This window comes from Thamnophis elegans, chromosome 11 (assembly GCF_009769535.1).
Source record: "Thamnophis elegans isolate rThaEle1 chromosome 11, rThaEle1.pri, whole genome shotgun sequence".
In the NCBI taxonomy this organism is placed as follows: Eukaryota; Metazoa; Chordata; class Lepidosauria; order Squamata; family Colubridae; genus Thamnophis; species Thamnophis elegans.
In genome coordinates this window covers 30,497,303-30,515,804 of record NC_045551.1, presented here as the reverse complement: position 1 = coordinate 30,515,804, position 18,502 = coordinate 30,497,303, and positions in this window count along the sequence as shown.

Below are 18,502 nucleotides of genomic sequence, written 5' to 3'. Positions count from 1 at the left end.
GAAGTAGATTTCTCTGTTTCCTCCAGAGGGAGGGAGAAAAAGGCATTTAAGCCAGTTTAAGGTTGTAGAAACATTTTCCCTGTAAGTAAGCTTTCTAAATGTCTAAAAAGAGTTGAAGCATACATGTCTTGCACATGAATGGATTCTGACTTTAATTTCCTTCTTGGAAGTTTGTTCTGTAAATAGATATAGGTTCATTTTATCCTTTGTATGACTGTTATCTTTAAGGCTTTTAATTCATCAGCTCAGATCTTGCAATAATGCATGCAAACTGAGTTCTGTACTCCTTTGCAATATGCAGATTTGTGTGCAAATGAGTGTTACCTATGGTGTTCGCACTGAAGTGTTTTTCTTTGATGTACATTTCTGACATTCTGAGACTGTAAAGAAGAAAATAACTTCAAAAATTTTAAGAAACCCTAATTGAAGTTAACATAAAAGAAGATACATGGTGTTAATTGGTCTGTTTCAGGCATAATTTGGGCCTTTGAGACCATGTCCCTTACCCCCTACCAAAGTGTCAAGACTCACATCTTTAATTCAACAATCTTTGTATTAATTACCTCTGGATAAGGTAAGCTTTGATTGGGAAGCCTTTATTGTAAAATTATAGTACATTGCCTGTTTTAAGATAAATAAATTAGGGCTGAACTTGAAAAATCTCCATCCAACTGAGAACTTGGAAGTGCATTTGCGTATCAAATGCCAGATGAAAGAGCAATTTTCTGCAGAAAGTTTAATTGAAGAAAAGTGTTAAGCTGTTTACAAGGCCATGATTCACAAGGATCTGCATCACACATTAGTTGCAAAAGTCATCTTGAAGACAGCTATGATACCTATACAGTAGGGAAGGCAATTGAAATTATATTATATCCATTCATTCAAAAAAATGCAACTCGAGTTTGGTTTACTTAAAAGCAAATCTTAATATTTGCAATGTATCTTCCTTTTGGAATGGTGGGAATAGTATTGCAAACAAACACTCCATTCCTATCTACCTTTGCTGAGAAGGAACTTTAATAAGACATAGATGTGCAACCTTCACACAACCTTTTTCTTTTGGAAGGAGGAGTTCTATGGCTTACGAAGTTTTGGATTGAATGGGGAAATGCTAGTTGAGTTAAAGGGAAAAATTACTCTCACATATTCAAATCCCATAAAAGTTTGGCCACTCTTTTATTTATTTTTGAATGCTCTGGATATTTAAAAACTATTCTCTTTTTTTCTATCTGCTGGTCAATGAATGCAATACAAATAAAATGTTTATACTTCATGACCTCTGTACATTCAGTTATTTTAGGAGAAGGCTGAGTATCATTTAGAAGCTTTCACTCATTGAAGAGTCACACACCTTTAGTAAAAATTGGCTGTATACATGTTTATTAATATACTTTTTTAAGTGGAGAAGAAATAGAGGTATTTTCTCTAAAATGAATACAGTTATCAATATCGTGAAATTTTCCACAATGTTGTGAGTGTTCTGGAGCTATAGTTATGCTTTTCATGCTGGTGTTTTACTTTCATTACAATTTCCTCTGTCTTTCAACAGCCCTGCTATAAAGGCTTTAAGTATATATTTTTCCTTCATAGTATTTTCAATTGCCTTTTGTAATATAAAACTCTCTCAAAGCTCACACAGTGAGCTTTGAAATCAGTACAGCAGTTGAGGATACAATACAGGAACCATCAGCAGCCTCAAGGAAAACATAGCTCAAGTAAAAGGTACAGAAAATTGATACATAAATATTGATCTATTGAACTTTGAACATGACTTTCGGCAGCTAACATGGGGTTAAAATAATCAAAGAAAAATGACAGTGTATCCAAGGCAATTCATTGATTGAAAAACAATAATCAATCATTCAAAAAATGGGTTTATATAGTACCTGGTCCAGGTTTTCTTCCCTGAAGGAAAAACCAAGTTTTCAACCTTGACATCCTTCGGGTAGATGGAATACCTGGTACAATCTCCCTTTGTTTTGCATTTGGCTAAAGGCAAAATGGCTGCTGCCTAGGCTAAGTAATTTTCAGCAACTGCTAGACTCAGTTGTAGTCTTCCAACATATTATCCCATTCTGTTCCTGCTGCTATTCAATGCTTTCATCTGGGTGCTGCACTCTCAAAAACATTGAAATCAAATGTCTCTGAATTTCTGTCACTGCCATAGCTCCTTTGAGGAACACCACAGCCACTGAAATTACTGCTTGCTTCATTACTGCTCCTCTATCTTTAACAGCTGATCAGTGGTACCCCAGCCAAGCAACAAACACTGATGAACAGCTGATTGACAGCATGCTTCTGTTGCTTCCCCACCACTGACTCAACTTGGTCAGCCCTGCAGTCTTGTCTCTTAGAGAATACAAACAAGACTTCTTTCTGGGTCACTTTGGGGTGGCACTGGAGATTCTGCCTGTTGCTATCTCTGCAGGCACTGTAAATCTTTACACCACTAACTCATGATTCAGGGAGGAATCTGAAGACCTTTGCAATCTTCTTCAGACTCTCACAATTCAAACATACCACATCTAACTTACTTCATTATCAAATTCCTATAGTCCATGGCTAGAATTCATCTAGCCTCAGCACAATTATGCAAAAGAAAAGGGAATTATAGTTCTTAATGAGAATTTTATATTTTTACTTTAACATATGGGGAAAATAGACAGCAGTTATCTATGCTTCAAGTAACAATTTTATGTCAATTTGAATCTGACGTAACTGATATAATGAATATGGATTATACCAACACTGACCCTTGTATAATGTATAATCTAACCCTGGCATGAGAGCTGGGAGAACCATAGAACATATGTTACCTCGTTTTCTTACTTATTTAAATCATTTTTGTGAACCTAATGTGAAACCAACAACGCATGGACATTACTGATTAATGGGCAGAGTTTGGCATGTTGGTTGAAGGTACTTATTTCCTCTAATCCTGACTTGGGCATGAAGTTCATTGGACTGTTTGACTAGACTACTCCACAGAGATAAAATTAGATAGCTCAGATATACTAGAGTATCCTAGAGAAAAGCGGAGATCACAGAACTCAGGAAAAGTCAACTTGATTGAAGGAATTTTACAATTATTGAAGTCTTATTCTGCTGCAGACAATTTAGAATGTTCCATTACATTTTGCTAGAGAAGCTGTTCTTAGCCTGCTGTTCCCCAGATGTATGGACCATGCTGTTGGTGGAAATTAGGCATCCCTCCACCCCCTTATTTGGAGGGCACCAGGTTGGGAAAAAGCTGCTCTACAGCTTTTCTTAAGCTTCCCAACAATTTGTATGAGTTTGATACTCTTAAATCAAAGAGTATGTTATGATATCCAATTCCCGTGGGTGACATTACTAAACTCTTTTATTATGGCCTCTCATATCAGACTTAAGATGTATTTGCTGTACATGGAATGGTCTGATTTTTCCTTTTGTGTCTTTGCATCCTCTTCATCAAGAGAATAATTCTTTTGTCTAGCACAATATTTCCAACTGTAACTGTGGATAATTGTTTGTGGTTTTGCTTCTAAACTGAGAAAGGCTGAATGTACAATACCTTCCAGGGATTTTCTTTTTAAGATGAACAATGAATGGAGGCATCTTTCTTCTCTATGGTAGCTTCAGTTAGTTACCAGCATTTGACACAAATGCATAGCAGAAGCCGACTGTCAAATTAAATGAGAATAAAAATGAATAAGCATATACTACATCTGGATCCAAATGCATGCATTAGTCATTTGAAAGTGCAATGCAAAAGGACCTGCATGGCAGACTGTGCTAATCAGAAGAGGCGAGCGTTTTTAACATATTTAAATGAGGATAGGGCACTTGTTAATCAAAAGTCAAAATAGAATCTGAAAGAGCGTGAATGCTACTGAAAAATTCCAAAAGTGGATGAAGGTTTTCTGAAAATCTACTTTATATCCAGATTTAGTATTGTATATGATGGATAATGAGGTAACTAATATATACAAGAAAAGGAAAGCATGCTAAATTATAATTATATTAGATTAGACAACCCATAACCGATTGGGTCAACTTTTCAGAGATATTTCCTTACCAGATTTCTCAGCGCCTTCAACAATGGCAGTACTGCTAATATATTTCAAAAGTTTTTTAAAAAAAATATTCAGGGAAATAATCAGAGATATCTCTGCTTTGAAAATAGCCCATGTTGAAATAGCCCAAGTATAGCACAGTCAAACAGGCTGACCACCAGAAATATTTTAAGCTATTTTGTATTATGTAATAAAATGTTTTAGAAAAGCTGGTCAATTTTCAGTTCGATGGGAGTCATGGATTCCAGATTTTGGGTGCATTTGGTAAGTTAGCCCATTTGAAGTACCTTGGGTTAAAATGTTATACCCTATGGGTCACCATTTCACACAGTTAAAGGTTACAGACATGAGAGTTTTAGTAGTTATATAAATAGTGCTATCAATTTGATTGGGGAAAAATTGTGTTATATTAGGATCCTATATTTTGGCAGGGAGAAATACAGTAATAGATTTGTTTTCATTTTCTTTAGTACAGCTAGACATTACAGTAGTGGAGAAAACCTTACCAAGGTTTCACCATAATGAATAAAAGTGATTTTAGGGGTCCAAAGAGATTTTATTCATGCCAGAATCTCACAAGGCAATATGCTGTACAATCCTGTGGAATTTGCCCACATACAAGTGAAGGGGCAAGTAAATTTGAGAATGCAGGCTCATTAAAATGTGTGTTGTGCAGTTATAAGGAAATTTGTCATTGGTGAAGCAGAAAAAACTAGCAGGTGCCAAATCAAACCCTGAGACACAGTGACCATCCACAGTATTTCTGTTAATTTTATGTGGTTCTTGACTTCTAGATTCCCTCAGATTTAGTCATAAACCTGTCAGAATGTTTCACCAATCTGTTAGTAGTTCATCAAATTCAACATCTTTCCACCAGATATGAAGCATTGTTTAAGGTTTCCATCAGCTGTGTTCACAAGGGAAGGGAAAATATGCACAACAGCAATCTTGATTTTTTTGAATTAGAAGCTCTTTCTCTTTTGACAACTTGGAATATCAATTAGTATAAATTCTATTCACTTTGCCCCCTTTAAAAGCTAATTATGTTTATGGTTATCTGATCATTACTTAAAGTCAGAATGAACTGTGTCATTCAATGTAAGATTCCATTATGCACGTTGGACACTAGAAATCTGTCATGGGATGGGAGAATACTCTGAGAGAATAGGGGAAGAGATACAGCCTAAAAAACAATCAAACAAGACAGGGAGTGCCCAATGGCCTATTGGTAAGAGGAAAATTTTAGGAAGGACTCCCTCCAATTGATCAGATGGTTGAAAGTGGTGATGGGGCGGGGAGGGGAAGTGTGTGACATTAAACACCCAAGAATCTTTTAATCTTAGCCTTAGCTAAGTAGAATCAGTTTATCTAGTTAAGTTTCCTGTCTGGTATACCTGGGAGCACTGACAAAACCTGATTTTAGGAACTAAAATGTGATTTTAGGGACTAAAACCTGATTTTAGGAACTAAAACCTGATTTTAGGAACTAAAATCCGCTCAAAATAATTTCCTGCTGATTTCCCTTCTATCTCAATGTCCTTGATTGTTATGACTTTCATCTCTTCCAGCTACTATCAGTCAACATCTGCATTGTGTTAGATACTCATTTTTTAGAAATACCAGATGAACTTTAGAACAATACTTCTAGAACATGATGTTCTCAATGAATAAACAGTGAAAGACAAAACTTCTTAGGGTGGCCCATCCATTTTTCTTCTACAAAACTATAAGGATTTAGAACTTATAGTTTCAGATATTCTCTCACTTTCTTCTTCCTACAACAGCCCTGTGAAGATACTCATCCAGTGAATTTCAGGCTGAAAGTAGACTTGAATCAAATTGTCTTCAGTCCACCATCATAATCATATGTTGGCATTATATTATATCAGTGTTTCTCACTCTCAGTATAGGACCTGCCCCAACTGATCCCTCATTAAAGCAAAACTCTTGACTCCATTGAGTTGAATCCAAAGAACTTTTACTGAGAGAAAGTAGTTGCAGTAAATTCAGGCGGAATCTGAAGGTCCCATGCGAATCACAAAGCAATTATTCCATTTCCCCAAACCCAATCTTCCTGACCAGACCCCCAACCAATGTGATGCTGCAAGGTTTTTTTTGAGAATGCTGAGGGGCTAGGCAGATAATAGGGCACAATGGCCTTGGAACCAGGCTGGAACCAGCTAAGGTTCCTGCTCCATCTCTGAAGACAATTTCCCTCCCTAATTCCCAAGCGGTTACAGGAAAAGCAAAAGGATGTGAAAAATGCCAGCAAGTCTCCCCCCTGCCCCTTTCAACAAAATGGCAAGACCTGATAGCAAACCTGGCACTCAGCAACTTTAACATGTTTTTCTGGGGAATACTAGGAGTTGAAGTCCACAAATCTTAACATTGTCAACGTTGAGAAATATTGCTTTAGATAAACTTGTTATTTTCACTCACTGAGTTCAGTATAGGTTACAGACCAACCCACAATTATAATAATTGAAAAACATGAATTATTTTGCTTATTTCCTTCATAATTTATCCATTACCAATTCTCGGTTTGTACTTTTTAAAGTCTCATTTCAGAATGTCACTTTATGTGAACTCCAGGCCATTGAAAAGCATATTTTTCTTCTGAGGTAGGATATTATTTATATTTCATGGAACCCAGGGAAGTGATCCTTTTGATGACATCTTTCATTGTCAGGACCGTGACCCGTCAAAACCGCGCTCGACTAAGCCGCACCCGATTAAACCGCGTCACTGACGTCATCAACAGGGCGACAACAGCCAGCGCGGAGAAAGAAGGGCGCTTTAAATAGCGCTTTGAAAGCAAGCCGATTCAACTTAAGGTAAGGGTTAGGTTTAGGGTTAGGTTTAGGGTTAGGTTAAGGGTTAGGTTAAGGGTTAGGGTTAGGTTTAGGGTTAGGTTAAGGGTTAGGGTTAGGTTTAGGGTTAGGTTAAGGGTTAGGATTAGGTTTAGGGTTAGGTTAAGGGTTAGGTTTAGGGTTAGGTTTAGGGTTAGGTTAAGGGTTAGGGTTAGGGTTAGGTTTAGGATTAGGTTTAGGGGGGTTAGGTTTAGGCTTCGGGGTTAATTTTAGGTTTAGGTTTACAGCGTGCTTCTGTCTCTGCGCTGTTGTCGCCCTGTTGATGACGTCAGCGACACGGTTTAGTCGGGTGAGGTTTAGTCGAGCGCGGTTTTGTGGTGGAACCGTCAGGACATCCCTTTAGCCATTCAGTTCAAGAAAATAGGCTTTCTGGTTGAGTGAAGAATTAATGGAAATTTAATGTGAGATATTGTATATCAATGAACTAATAAAGGCAGGGCAGAAGGTGATGTGTGAAAAATTATTTTACTGTATAGTAAACATTTCATTTGGGTGGGGGTGCCTTTGAGTAAGTTTTTGACTCCCAGCAAAATGCTTGGACTGGTCTCTAGAGTTTTCTTGACAAGATTTCAGAAGTGGCTGTCATTCCCTCCTTTCTAGGGCTCAGAGAGAATGATTGGCCCAAGTTTTATGGTGTCACAATCTTATCCTATGGGGTATTAAGGTCTGAATGGAGAGAAATAGCTCAGTCACAATCCCAACTAGACTTGGTGGTGGAAATAACCAGTACAAAATGCTTGAATGATATACATTTTACAACTGAAAAATATTGAACAACAGATGTAGTTTGGCTCACACATAGATTAGAGGCAAGATCCCATATGTTCACCATTTCAAATGGCATTATTTTGTGTTTTGTGGCTATGAGTTACTACTTTAAGTAACATTATGAAAACTTGATTAATAATACTATTTAGAAAAGGTCTACTGTGTATAGATGATAGTAGTTTTGATTTTGTTTGAAACAGTAGTTATATTCAATTTGAGTTTGATGTACTTTTATTATGCCATATGAGAACTTTGCACTAGAGAGAAACACCAGTCTTGCTTTTTATGCCTTTTAGAAACTGATTAAAGAGATTGGAAAAAAGAAATCCTCCCTGTTTAGACTAAGACACCTTAACTGAATTGATTGCTCAATTACTTTTGGATTAAAAGGAATTGCCACATGGTTAAAACACTGCTCTCAAGAAAAATGAGTGTGTCTTTTTATAAATATCAGCAAAAGAAAGAGCCATGAATTTGTGAAAAATACAAAGGGACATTTTATCATGCATGGCAAACTAGTGAAAAGGTGAAAAGATACTGAACACTGATATGTATGGTGATGCAGAGTTTTAAAAATTAACGTTCATATGAAACTGGATTTTAATGGCATTTATGGACAGTCAATTAGAAAAGGCTCATGGATAATTGGTTTTATATATGGGGCTGGTGAGGCTATTATATGCACAAAGACAGAAGACTGTAGAAACTCCAGCAATGGATTATGAAGATGGTTGAATTGGGGAGAATGGCTAAATTGACTTGCTTGATTAAGGAGGGAAGTCCAACTACTTTTATAAAAGACTAGAAACCCTTTATAGACTTTTTGCTGAAAATGGATAAAAGTGAATTTCTTATAAATAAGAATGTATGGATTAAAAAGGTTAGTTTACGGGAAGAGGGAAATGGTGATATGCAATATGAGAACGTGGAGATGTCATTGCTGTTTGTAATTGGCTGCAAAGAAGATTAGAAATAGATTTTTAGATTTCTTTCTTTTTGTGTTATATTTCACTTTTTCCCTTATCCCTTTATATTTTTATTTTTCCCTATTTCTTCTTTGTTTGTGTAGTTTTTACAATCCTTGTAAAATCTTCTTTTACAGAGCCATCTGTTTTGTGTGAAAGAAAAGTTGGTTCTTGACAATCCAGTACTGAAAGTGGCCTTAAATGGGTACAATAGAATTGTACCAACTTAATTCCAGTCAAATGATACCTCATATCCAATATGAGAAAATATTTATAATTACTATGGAATTGTCTGTTCTCGTCAATTCCAGCCTTGAATGTTGTTTCCTGGTCTTTTTAGTTTTGAATTTCCACATATGTACAAAGTTTGTGTTTCCTGTTTCACTTAACTGTGGCTTTTTCACATATATGAATCCTTCATTCAGTCATTGTCGGGCCCCCAGGACCTATGGAATATACATGGAGTTACTTCTGAGTAATTTCCTTTATTGTTCCCCACCGATAGATAATTTCAAGCCAGTATCACATTTAGGTAAAGCTGAGGAAGATTTCTACAGATCTTTCAACTTTTTGCATGTTGTACAAAAGAGACCTAATTCAGTGGTTTACCTACCCTTGAAGATTATGTATTTAATATCTGTGTATTTGAGAAATTTCCTTGAGCCAAGATAGAATGAAAGTTTTCTAGCCCATATGAGTAAATATATGCTATTTGGTTATTCTGTGAGACACAATTTTCCTGCTGTTGATTAAAAATACTATAGTATACAAAATTACAAATGATCGTATTCATCTAATTATCATATGCTATGGGTTTTGGTAGCAGAGTTCCAGTAATTATTCTTCATTAAGTATTCATTGTACTACTTCTTGCCTGGTCTAAAGTTCATGTTGAATCAACTTGCCTGTAATCTTTTTGATATGGGGCTAGATGTAGAGGTCATTGTAGAAGCATTAATTAGGCCTAGTCGTCATAAAATATTTTGAAGCATTTGAAATATACTTCACTTAAGATGTGACTACAGATCTCCATTTTTAAAGTATATGCAGAATGCTAGCAAAGCTGACATTTCTGTGTCCAAAGACTCTAAAATGATAGACAGAAAGCAAGCCAAAACTTCCATACTGTTCATAGTAATCGTTGGCAAATAGAGAAAGTTTCAGGACCTTTTCTTTACAACTAGACATTTGAAAAAGGGGGAAAGCATAACCACAGATAATGATGTGGCCCAATTTTCTCACATTAAATTTAAGTCTTAATTAGAGCTTGCTGATAAACATTTCATAGAAAGTAAAAAATAAAAAAGTATTTATGGAAATGTTTTTCAAAGTATCCCCTAAGTTATTCTCCCATTTTGCTGATAAGATTGAGTTATATTTCAGTGTCAAAGGTACTTAGCAGCAACATCATTTTCACTGAAGAAAAGCACATCTCCAATTTCAAAGAATAAACTACAAACTCTTTGCAACTGAATAGTCACTGTAGCAGAAGTCTGAGCTTCCTTTGTCTTATTTATGGTCTCCCCAGAGATAACTAGCTAGTATCAACCCTTTATGGTAGAGCAGATTAAGAAACAGAGACTGTGCAGACCTAAAACTATTTTTATTAGAACAGTTATAGTAACAGCGTTAGCCGCATTCCTACCTCTTTTATTTTCATGTGGATTGGAATTTTCATAAACCACTTTCTTGGCCTGCATTCAGGCCACGTTTATTTGATTGTTGCATTAATAAGGGGGCTTTCCTTTAAGGCTATCATCAATATTCACAACATGACCTCCCCCATCATTGCCCCTTGTTTCCAGTTCAGAGAATTGGTGTCTGAGACTTTTTATAAACTATTTTCTTGGCCTGGGTTCAAGTATCATTTATCTGATTGTTGCCTTTGCAATGGATCTTCCTTCTCTCCTTTAGGGGTATCCTCTATACCAGGGGTGTGGCCTGAAGGCCGGATGCGTCATGTGCATGCCACACCCACCCCAGCTCCGCACGTGACAGCAATGTGACACTGTGAGTATGACATCCGTGTTCTATACTCTCTACAGCTAGTTACAAAGGGAAACAGGGTGATGCACTAATAAGAGTTTCATCTCATTCAACAGACCTGTTTGCTTGGGTTTTTTATGTGAATAAGTTTATATTAGAAATAAAAAGAATGAAAATAAATAGTAAATGTATATAAAATTAAAATACTCAACTTATTTGCTCCTTTATATATTTCTGACTTTATATATTTCTGAGTATATTTCTTTGTCCTTTTTTGAAAGAGATATTCAACATAAAGCCTTATTTAATTTCCCAATTTCATGATTATGGAATTCACAATATAGTTGAGAAAGAAGTCATTCTTTGAATTACTTTAATAGCATGTAGAAAATAAAGCACTGATGGAAAAGATACAGTACTTTCTGCTATTTGCAGTTATTATGTCTTTTTAAAAGATTAAAAACATAAATGAAATAAAAAACATGTAAAATGGATTGCTCTAATTATGTAGACCAAACATAATTTACAATAACTAATAAAATACCGACTTGCCATCTATCATTGTTGTTTAAAATTATATACAAGTTCTGAACCCAAATGTTACAATGTTTCAGTTTTGCTATTCTTGCAATGAATGAGAAAATACCAATAATTGACATATCAGTTGATTGCGGTTCATTGCTCATGATTACAGGATTTCATGTTTTATGAAACTATACAGCGAGCCCAAACTTTAAGCAGTAAACACTGTGTTAGCAAAGTGGTTATGGCACTTTCCCAATGTGCTCTTCTCTTTGAGGAGTTCTTATTTATATAATATGGGATTATAATATGGAAAGTCGACTTTATAATGAGACCAAAAAAGATGATTTATTTACTATGGATAAGACTTTTTATTCAGCTCTACTTCCATTTTTAAGAATAAGAGTGGTAGTAAAGACAAAAAGCATGTAAACAGGTTGTAGTGATTTCTATCGCTCAGATTCCCTCATGAAGCAGGAAATATAGTTGACATCTGTAGCTTAAGTTTTCATCCTTCTACTGAACTTTAAGTTGATGGTAAATCAAACTTGATGGCCTCTATAGCTTGCTTTGTGCAATTAAATATCTGGGAAACACTTAATGGAGAATTCATTTTATTTTTAATATATAGGGAGAGCCCTAGGCATTTTATTCTTGATTATTTGTTGTTTTATTTTTTAATCTGATATTGAGGGAACTATGTCAGGCTACTGGAAACTTGAATAACCTGGAAATGGTAATAATAGGCTTGTAACTTGGATATTATTTGGTCTGTCATCCTAAGTATATTTCTTATAGAATTTGGAAAATTGTATGTCTAAATATATAACCATCTGATCATACTGCTTGTCTCTAATTGAAATATTGGGCACAACTGCTGATATGAAAACCTATGAGGATGTCAGAAAGAGTCCAAATCGGTTCAACAAAAGTGGCACATACTCTCATATGTTATTAATGTTGTCAAATTACAATGTGGATTTTTTAAAAAGAAAAGTTTGAAAAAATGTAGTCATTGCCGTGTGGATTTTTAGTAAAACTTTCTACAGTATGTATTTTTATGTAAATCACTTCTGGAACCTAGATGCATGTATTTGTTTGCATAATAATGTCAGTTGTTTATAGGTTTTTGGGCAACTTTATCTAATCAGTACGTTGATGAATAAAGTTTTCCACAAGGTGTTTTATTTTAATACTACTAGGCCTTGACATATCTTTCTCTAAAAAAATATGCTGATTTTTATATAACTTTTCCAAAATTGCTCCAACTGTTCTTTCATGAGAATGATGAACTGCAGCTAACTGATTTCATCATGGCCATCACTGTGGATCACTAGATTATTACAGCAGAAAACAATATTTTGATCTGAAAGATATTTGTAATGTATTTTTAATATCCCTTGGAGAATATCTCCTCTTTTCATAAGTTCTAAGAGCCATAATAACAAGATGGATCTGGGCTTTATGACAGAGTGGCTAGATGGAAGCCTCTCCTCAGTGTAACACACATGAAAGCCCGCTTAGAGTTTGTTCCTCACAGCGTGAGAGTCCTTCAGGTGCTTTTTTGCAAACTCCAAGTGGGCCTTCATTTGTTTTGCACTGAGGCGAGGCTTCATCTAGCTACTCTGCCCTAAAGCCCAGATGGATGGATCGATGGATGGCTGAAGTGATGGTTGTCCTTCTTGAACTTTGTGCCATGTCCACACAGGATCTCTGGAGCTCAGTCAAAGTGACCATCGGGTTCTTACTAAGACCCTTCTATCCCAATTGCTCCATTTGACTCTTGGAAGAGAGTCCTGGTTTCTCCAAACTTCTTTCATTTGAGAATTATGGAGGCTACGGTGCTCTTAGGAACCTTCAGTCAGCAGAAAATTTTATTGTAGCCTTCCCCAGACCTATGCCTTGCAATAATCCTATCTCTGAGCTCTACAGGCAGTTTCTTTGACCCCATTGCTTTTGTTCTGCTGCAGTGGGGTTCCCAACCCGGGGGGGCGAGAGGATATTCCAGGGGGTGCAAAAACTTGGGTTTAAAAGTTTCAAAATTATAGTGTGTATGCATAATTATATACATATAATTATTTACTTTTGTAAGGGCTGCGAGAATGTATCTGAAGCGTTCTAGGGGTGCGGGGTATAGAAAATGTAGGAAACCCCTGTGCTACAGTATGCATTGTCAGCCTTCTACAGAGAGGTGTCTGCCTTTCCAAATCATATCCAATCAATTTAATTTACCACAGATTGATTCCATTCAAGGTGTAGAAATATGTCAGCAATGATCAAGAGAACTGAGACGCATCTGAGCTAAATTTCATGTGTTGCTGCAAAGGATTTGAATACGTACTTATGTCAATGTGACATTTCAGTTTTTTTCTTTTTAATAAATTTATAGACATTTCTAAAATTCTGTTTTGACATTATGGGATACTGAATGTAGATTAATGAGAAAAAAGTGGATTTTAACTACTGGAGAACCAGGCTGCAGCATAACAACATTGACAAAAGAGAAGGGGGTCTGAATACTTTCTGAATTCACTGTATGTATCAACCAGTCCCTCTTTAGATCCATATTTTGGTATTTGATCACATAAAGAACTACAACTGAATATGTATGGCTACTGTGTACCATTTATCATAGGATTGTCCCATGACTACTTTATTAAAAGATCCCAGCTTTCAGTTAAAAAAACTGAAGCTTTCAATATACAAGGCTTTGAATAATTTTAGCATTTCCATGATTGAGTGCTCAAACTATTTGAGAATAAAAACCATTTGATGATGCAATCACAATATCAGGAAAAGAAATCTGCTGTCCTTCTAAAAAGCTGAACTCTTTTCCTTTGGAATATGAAACAAATGGTCTCTTCATTCGGATCTAAGGAAAAGCCTAAACATCATGATGATCGTCTTCTGTCTTGCCCTGACTGACACCATGTTTTAGCCATCTCCTTTGTTTCTTGTGCAGAGAAAGAAATGTGTATATTTAACAAACAAACCTGGAACTAATACAAATCCATGTTGACAAATGCTTGTCAAGAAGAAAACCAAAGAAATAAAATCAATACGCAGCCTTGCATCCAAACACAAGGCTAAGAGATAGATATCTTGCTATTCTTCCCTCCTTCCTTCCTTCTTTCTCTTTTTATTTATTAAATAGTAGGTCCTATTAAACTTGCAGCATACAAAAATCTTAATTACAAAGCCTCCCTCTAACGTCAACAATAATAGCAAAAGTCAGCTTTACATTCTGCAACAATACCTTTAATTTTATTAAACAACAACATCTTTCTATCCCAGATCCTTGGGAAGGACTCAATAAGTGGACCGAAATGCCAAATCCAGTCTAAACATCTGACTGATTATGGGATGAACCACAATACTAATTTGCAATAATCTGTTCACTAAGCTTTTTTCAAACCTTGGTGTTTTAAAAGGGGGATTAAAAAAATACCTATTCTCCCAAGCTTCTTTTTTGTAACACCATTTTGCTTTAGAAAATCTCAGAGTACAAGTGAATACATGACACTTGCTATGTCTCTAGTGTACACATTTTATGTTTGATTTATGACGTTACTATATAGGTGCACTTGACAGCTTTCAGATTGAAGCAGAGACAAGAGAGCTTTAAAGTGAGATGGGTTATCTGGGCAAATCTATCAAGGGTTTCGTCCTGGGAGAACAAGGAGAGAGGCTTTGTAGAGCCCTGCTGTGTAGCAAACATCCATGCTGAGCACATCCCAGGCTCCCTGACAGTTGCGCGCAGCCTTCACTGTAATAACGAATAAAAGGGAGCTCCCAGTAGATTACAGATCTTCCGTGTTTTGACATTGACCTTAATACATAATTTAACCACAAAGCCTGAGAAGTGTGGAACAAGATAAGAAAAGACCACAGAACTGGCAAATAAAGTGATGTTCAATCAGAAATCATATTTGTTCTTGATAGTGGAGGTGTGGGCATTAAAAAGGGAAGGCAGAGAAAGATGGGGACGAAAGGAAGAGAAAGAGAGAGGGAGTGGGAGAGAGAAAGAGAGGGAGAAAAAATGATTGGGGATATTGGAAGAGTTGTGGATCTGCTTTAAGGGACATGTGGCTGTCAAGTGCCCATTTGTCTGGGAAAATACCGGAAGAAAATACAAAGACAAGTGTTTCTGAAATTTCTAGAGCCAGTGGTTGTTTCTAGGCTCAGAGCAACTTAATGATACTTTTAAGCCTTGTTTGTACCCAAAGCCCACAAACAGCTTTTGGCCTTTGAAATTATAACATAGAAAACAATCACAGCAGAATGTTTAAACACATTCTGTTTGCTTAAAGTCTTTGTACTTTTGGATTCTGCCATGGATATCAGTAATTTCACCCTCCCCTCCCCCCAAAATCTTATTCAAAATAGAGCAGCTATATATAATATTGGTTTATGAAAAAGCACCCAAGATAAAAATGAGAAATTTCAAAACAACATGATAGGCAAAATAAAAAAAATTGATAGCATGAGGTGATGTATTATTGTGGAATTCTTGGTGCTCCCTGAGCTTGGGTGTTTGCTTGCAGATGTTGCATTACATAACTAGATAACATTGACAGTGCAAGCCTGCGTGGGGTTTCCTGCTTCCTCTGCCAGTTCTGGTGGCGTTACAGTTTTCTCCTTGGTAGTTTCCTGATGTACTATTATCATCCAAGGCTTGATCAAGAAGAATTAAATTGTATCATAAGGGTAATTTGCATTTAATTTTTTAAATTTTCATTCATGCTAACTTCTGACTTTTTATTACTATGCAATGGTTGATGACAGATGTTATTTTGGTGGAATATAAGTAAAACTTATATTGAGGAAGATCCACGATCACATTTTTACTTAAACCAGCCACAATAGACTCTAGATTGGACCAATAGTGCTGAAGAAGTATTTTTTGATCATTTTTCTCTCCTGTCTGATGATTTTCTTAACTTAACTTAAAGAAAATCAGTATTATTATTTAAAGTTATTAATCATGGGAAAATAGAGTACATATTATTTCCTGTTATGGGCAACTAGCCTCTCCCTGGGAAATGAAATGGATCAGGAAAATGAAAGAGGAAAAGGGGGGGGGATGAGCAATTAAGAAATAGGAGATATAAACATAAATTATCCCATCCATCCATCCATCCATTATATGAAGCCGGAAATCTTTTGGTTGAGTACAAGATGATGTAGAAGCTTTCCCAGCTTCTGAAGTCATAGACTTTGAAGAAAATTATACAAATATGCCATATTTTGTTTGCCAATCTTATCCTGCTTCTTCTGTGGCATCTATTTTTACATTTCTGTAATAGCCTGACTTCCATCCAAGTTAATGGTGAGAAAGGCTACCAGACTTTGCCCTTAGACTAATGAGGAAATTACTGTTTTAACACCAATACAACTAAGGATGATGGCGGAAAGTGATATTTCTAGAACATTTTAGCTGCAAATAGAAAACAGGCCTTGAATACTAAAAACAGTGAACTGTAAAAGTTCATTAAAACCCCATGGTGTTTTGCATCTACTGTACAGAGGAGACTAGCTGTCTACAATTATTATACTTTGCCCAAGTACAGGTAGTCTTCGACTTGCAACAGTTTGTTTAGTGACCGTTTGAAGTTACAGCGGCACTGAAAAAGTGACTTATAACTGTTTTTCACACTATTGCAACTTCCCCATGGTCATATGATCAAAATTCATATGCTTGTCAATTGGTTCATATTTATGATGGTTGCAGTGTTCCAAGGTCATGTGATCATTTTTTGTGACCTTCTGACAAGCAAAGTCAATGGAGAAGGCAGATTCATTTAACATCTGCAGTGATTCACTTAACAACTGTGGCAAGAAAGTTTGTAAAATGGGGCAAAACTCACTTAAGAAATATCTCCTTTAACAACGTAATCAATTCTAGTGGTAAGTTGAGGACTACCTGTACAATCATAATAATACTAATTATTATTATACTTGAGCAACAACTAAGAAATGTTGCTTTTATATTTGTAGCCTATAATGCACTACTAAAGCCCAGGAGTTGTGAGTCCCCACATGATCTGACTATCTCCAGTCTTCTCAAGATTTCGTTCTTGAGAAGTGGTTTCCTGGCAAATAGCAAAGTTTTGGAACTGGATAATGGGAACTCTTCCTGATTATGTATAAAATATGGAAAGCAGTTGTGGAAAAGTAGGCAGGCCAAATGTTCATAACTCCAGCTCTTTATCTTGATAGATGAGAATAAATGTTACATCTCTTTCAGAAGGATGGTCGAGACATTGATTGTTGTGTAAAAGGAGTCTAAACATCTGCATTGTACATACAAAATGTAGCAATGGTACTAAATACAGTGGCAAAGGCAGAAGTCTAAATTGCTGAACAATGAAAAAATAGTAAGTTGGCTCTACATGTGGCAATACACCATTCCTGACTTTCCTTTTGCTTCTAACATCAAAGCTGAAACCGGCCATAAATCATTTAAAGGGGAAAAAGAAATGGAAGACTTGGAGAGGCACTATTATGAATACAGCAAATGTGTATGGCTAAAAAGCACACAAAACCTGCCTTTATCTCAGACTTTTGAGCTCAGATAACATCACCTAGTGGTGATCGTGTCAAATGTATGGTCAAAAGAAAAGAACATGCTCAGGTTAAGAATAAACAAAACCAAATGATTTGCACAAGGAGTAAGAAGTGAGGTGAAGAAAAACATCAAACGTGGCTATGACAGAATCAGTCAGAAGGCATCAAAGCACTATGCAAATGCTGCACGCAGAGAGGAATTCTGCAAGCTGCCAAAGAGGAAGTCAGAAAGAGTTATGCCTGCATCTCTGAAAGGCTTAGCATTTGTGGGAGTTCTTGCAAATCATACATTCTATCCAACTGTCTGAACAGGACCAGGGCAATCCTGGTTTGAACAGGATCATTCCCACTGGAAAATGCCAGTTTTTGTAGAGTGAGAAGAAACTAGTCAAACACATGGCAATCCTAGGAAGAGAATCACTCTAACTGGGTGATGTCCTCCACCACTAAAGGAGCTACATCCTCAGGAAGGTTCAGCAGAACTGCTTCAGAATCATTCCTATGCTGTCTCTAGAGCTGTTTTGTTTTACTGGTGTTCCCAGGAGAAGTGTTGTTTGTGAATGCACATTAAGTAAAGAGGCAAGCTTACAGAGAACCACCTTCAAGCCATCTGGAACATTAATAGCCTTTGTTTTTCCAGGATGGATACATTGCTTGATAATTAGGTAAAGGTAAAGGTTCCCCTCGCACATATGTGCTAGTCTTTCCCGACTCTAGGGGGCGGTGCTCATCTCTGTTTCAAAGCCGAAGAGCCAGCAGTGTCTGAGGA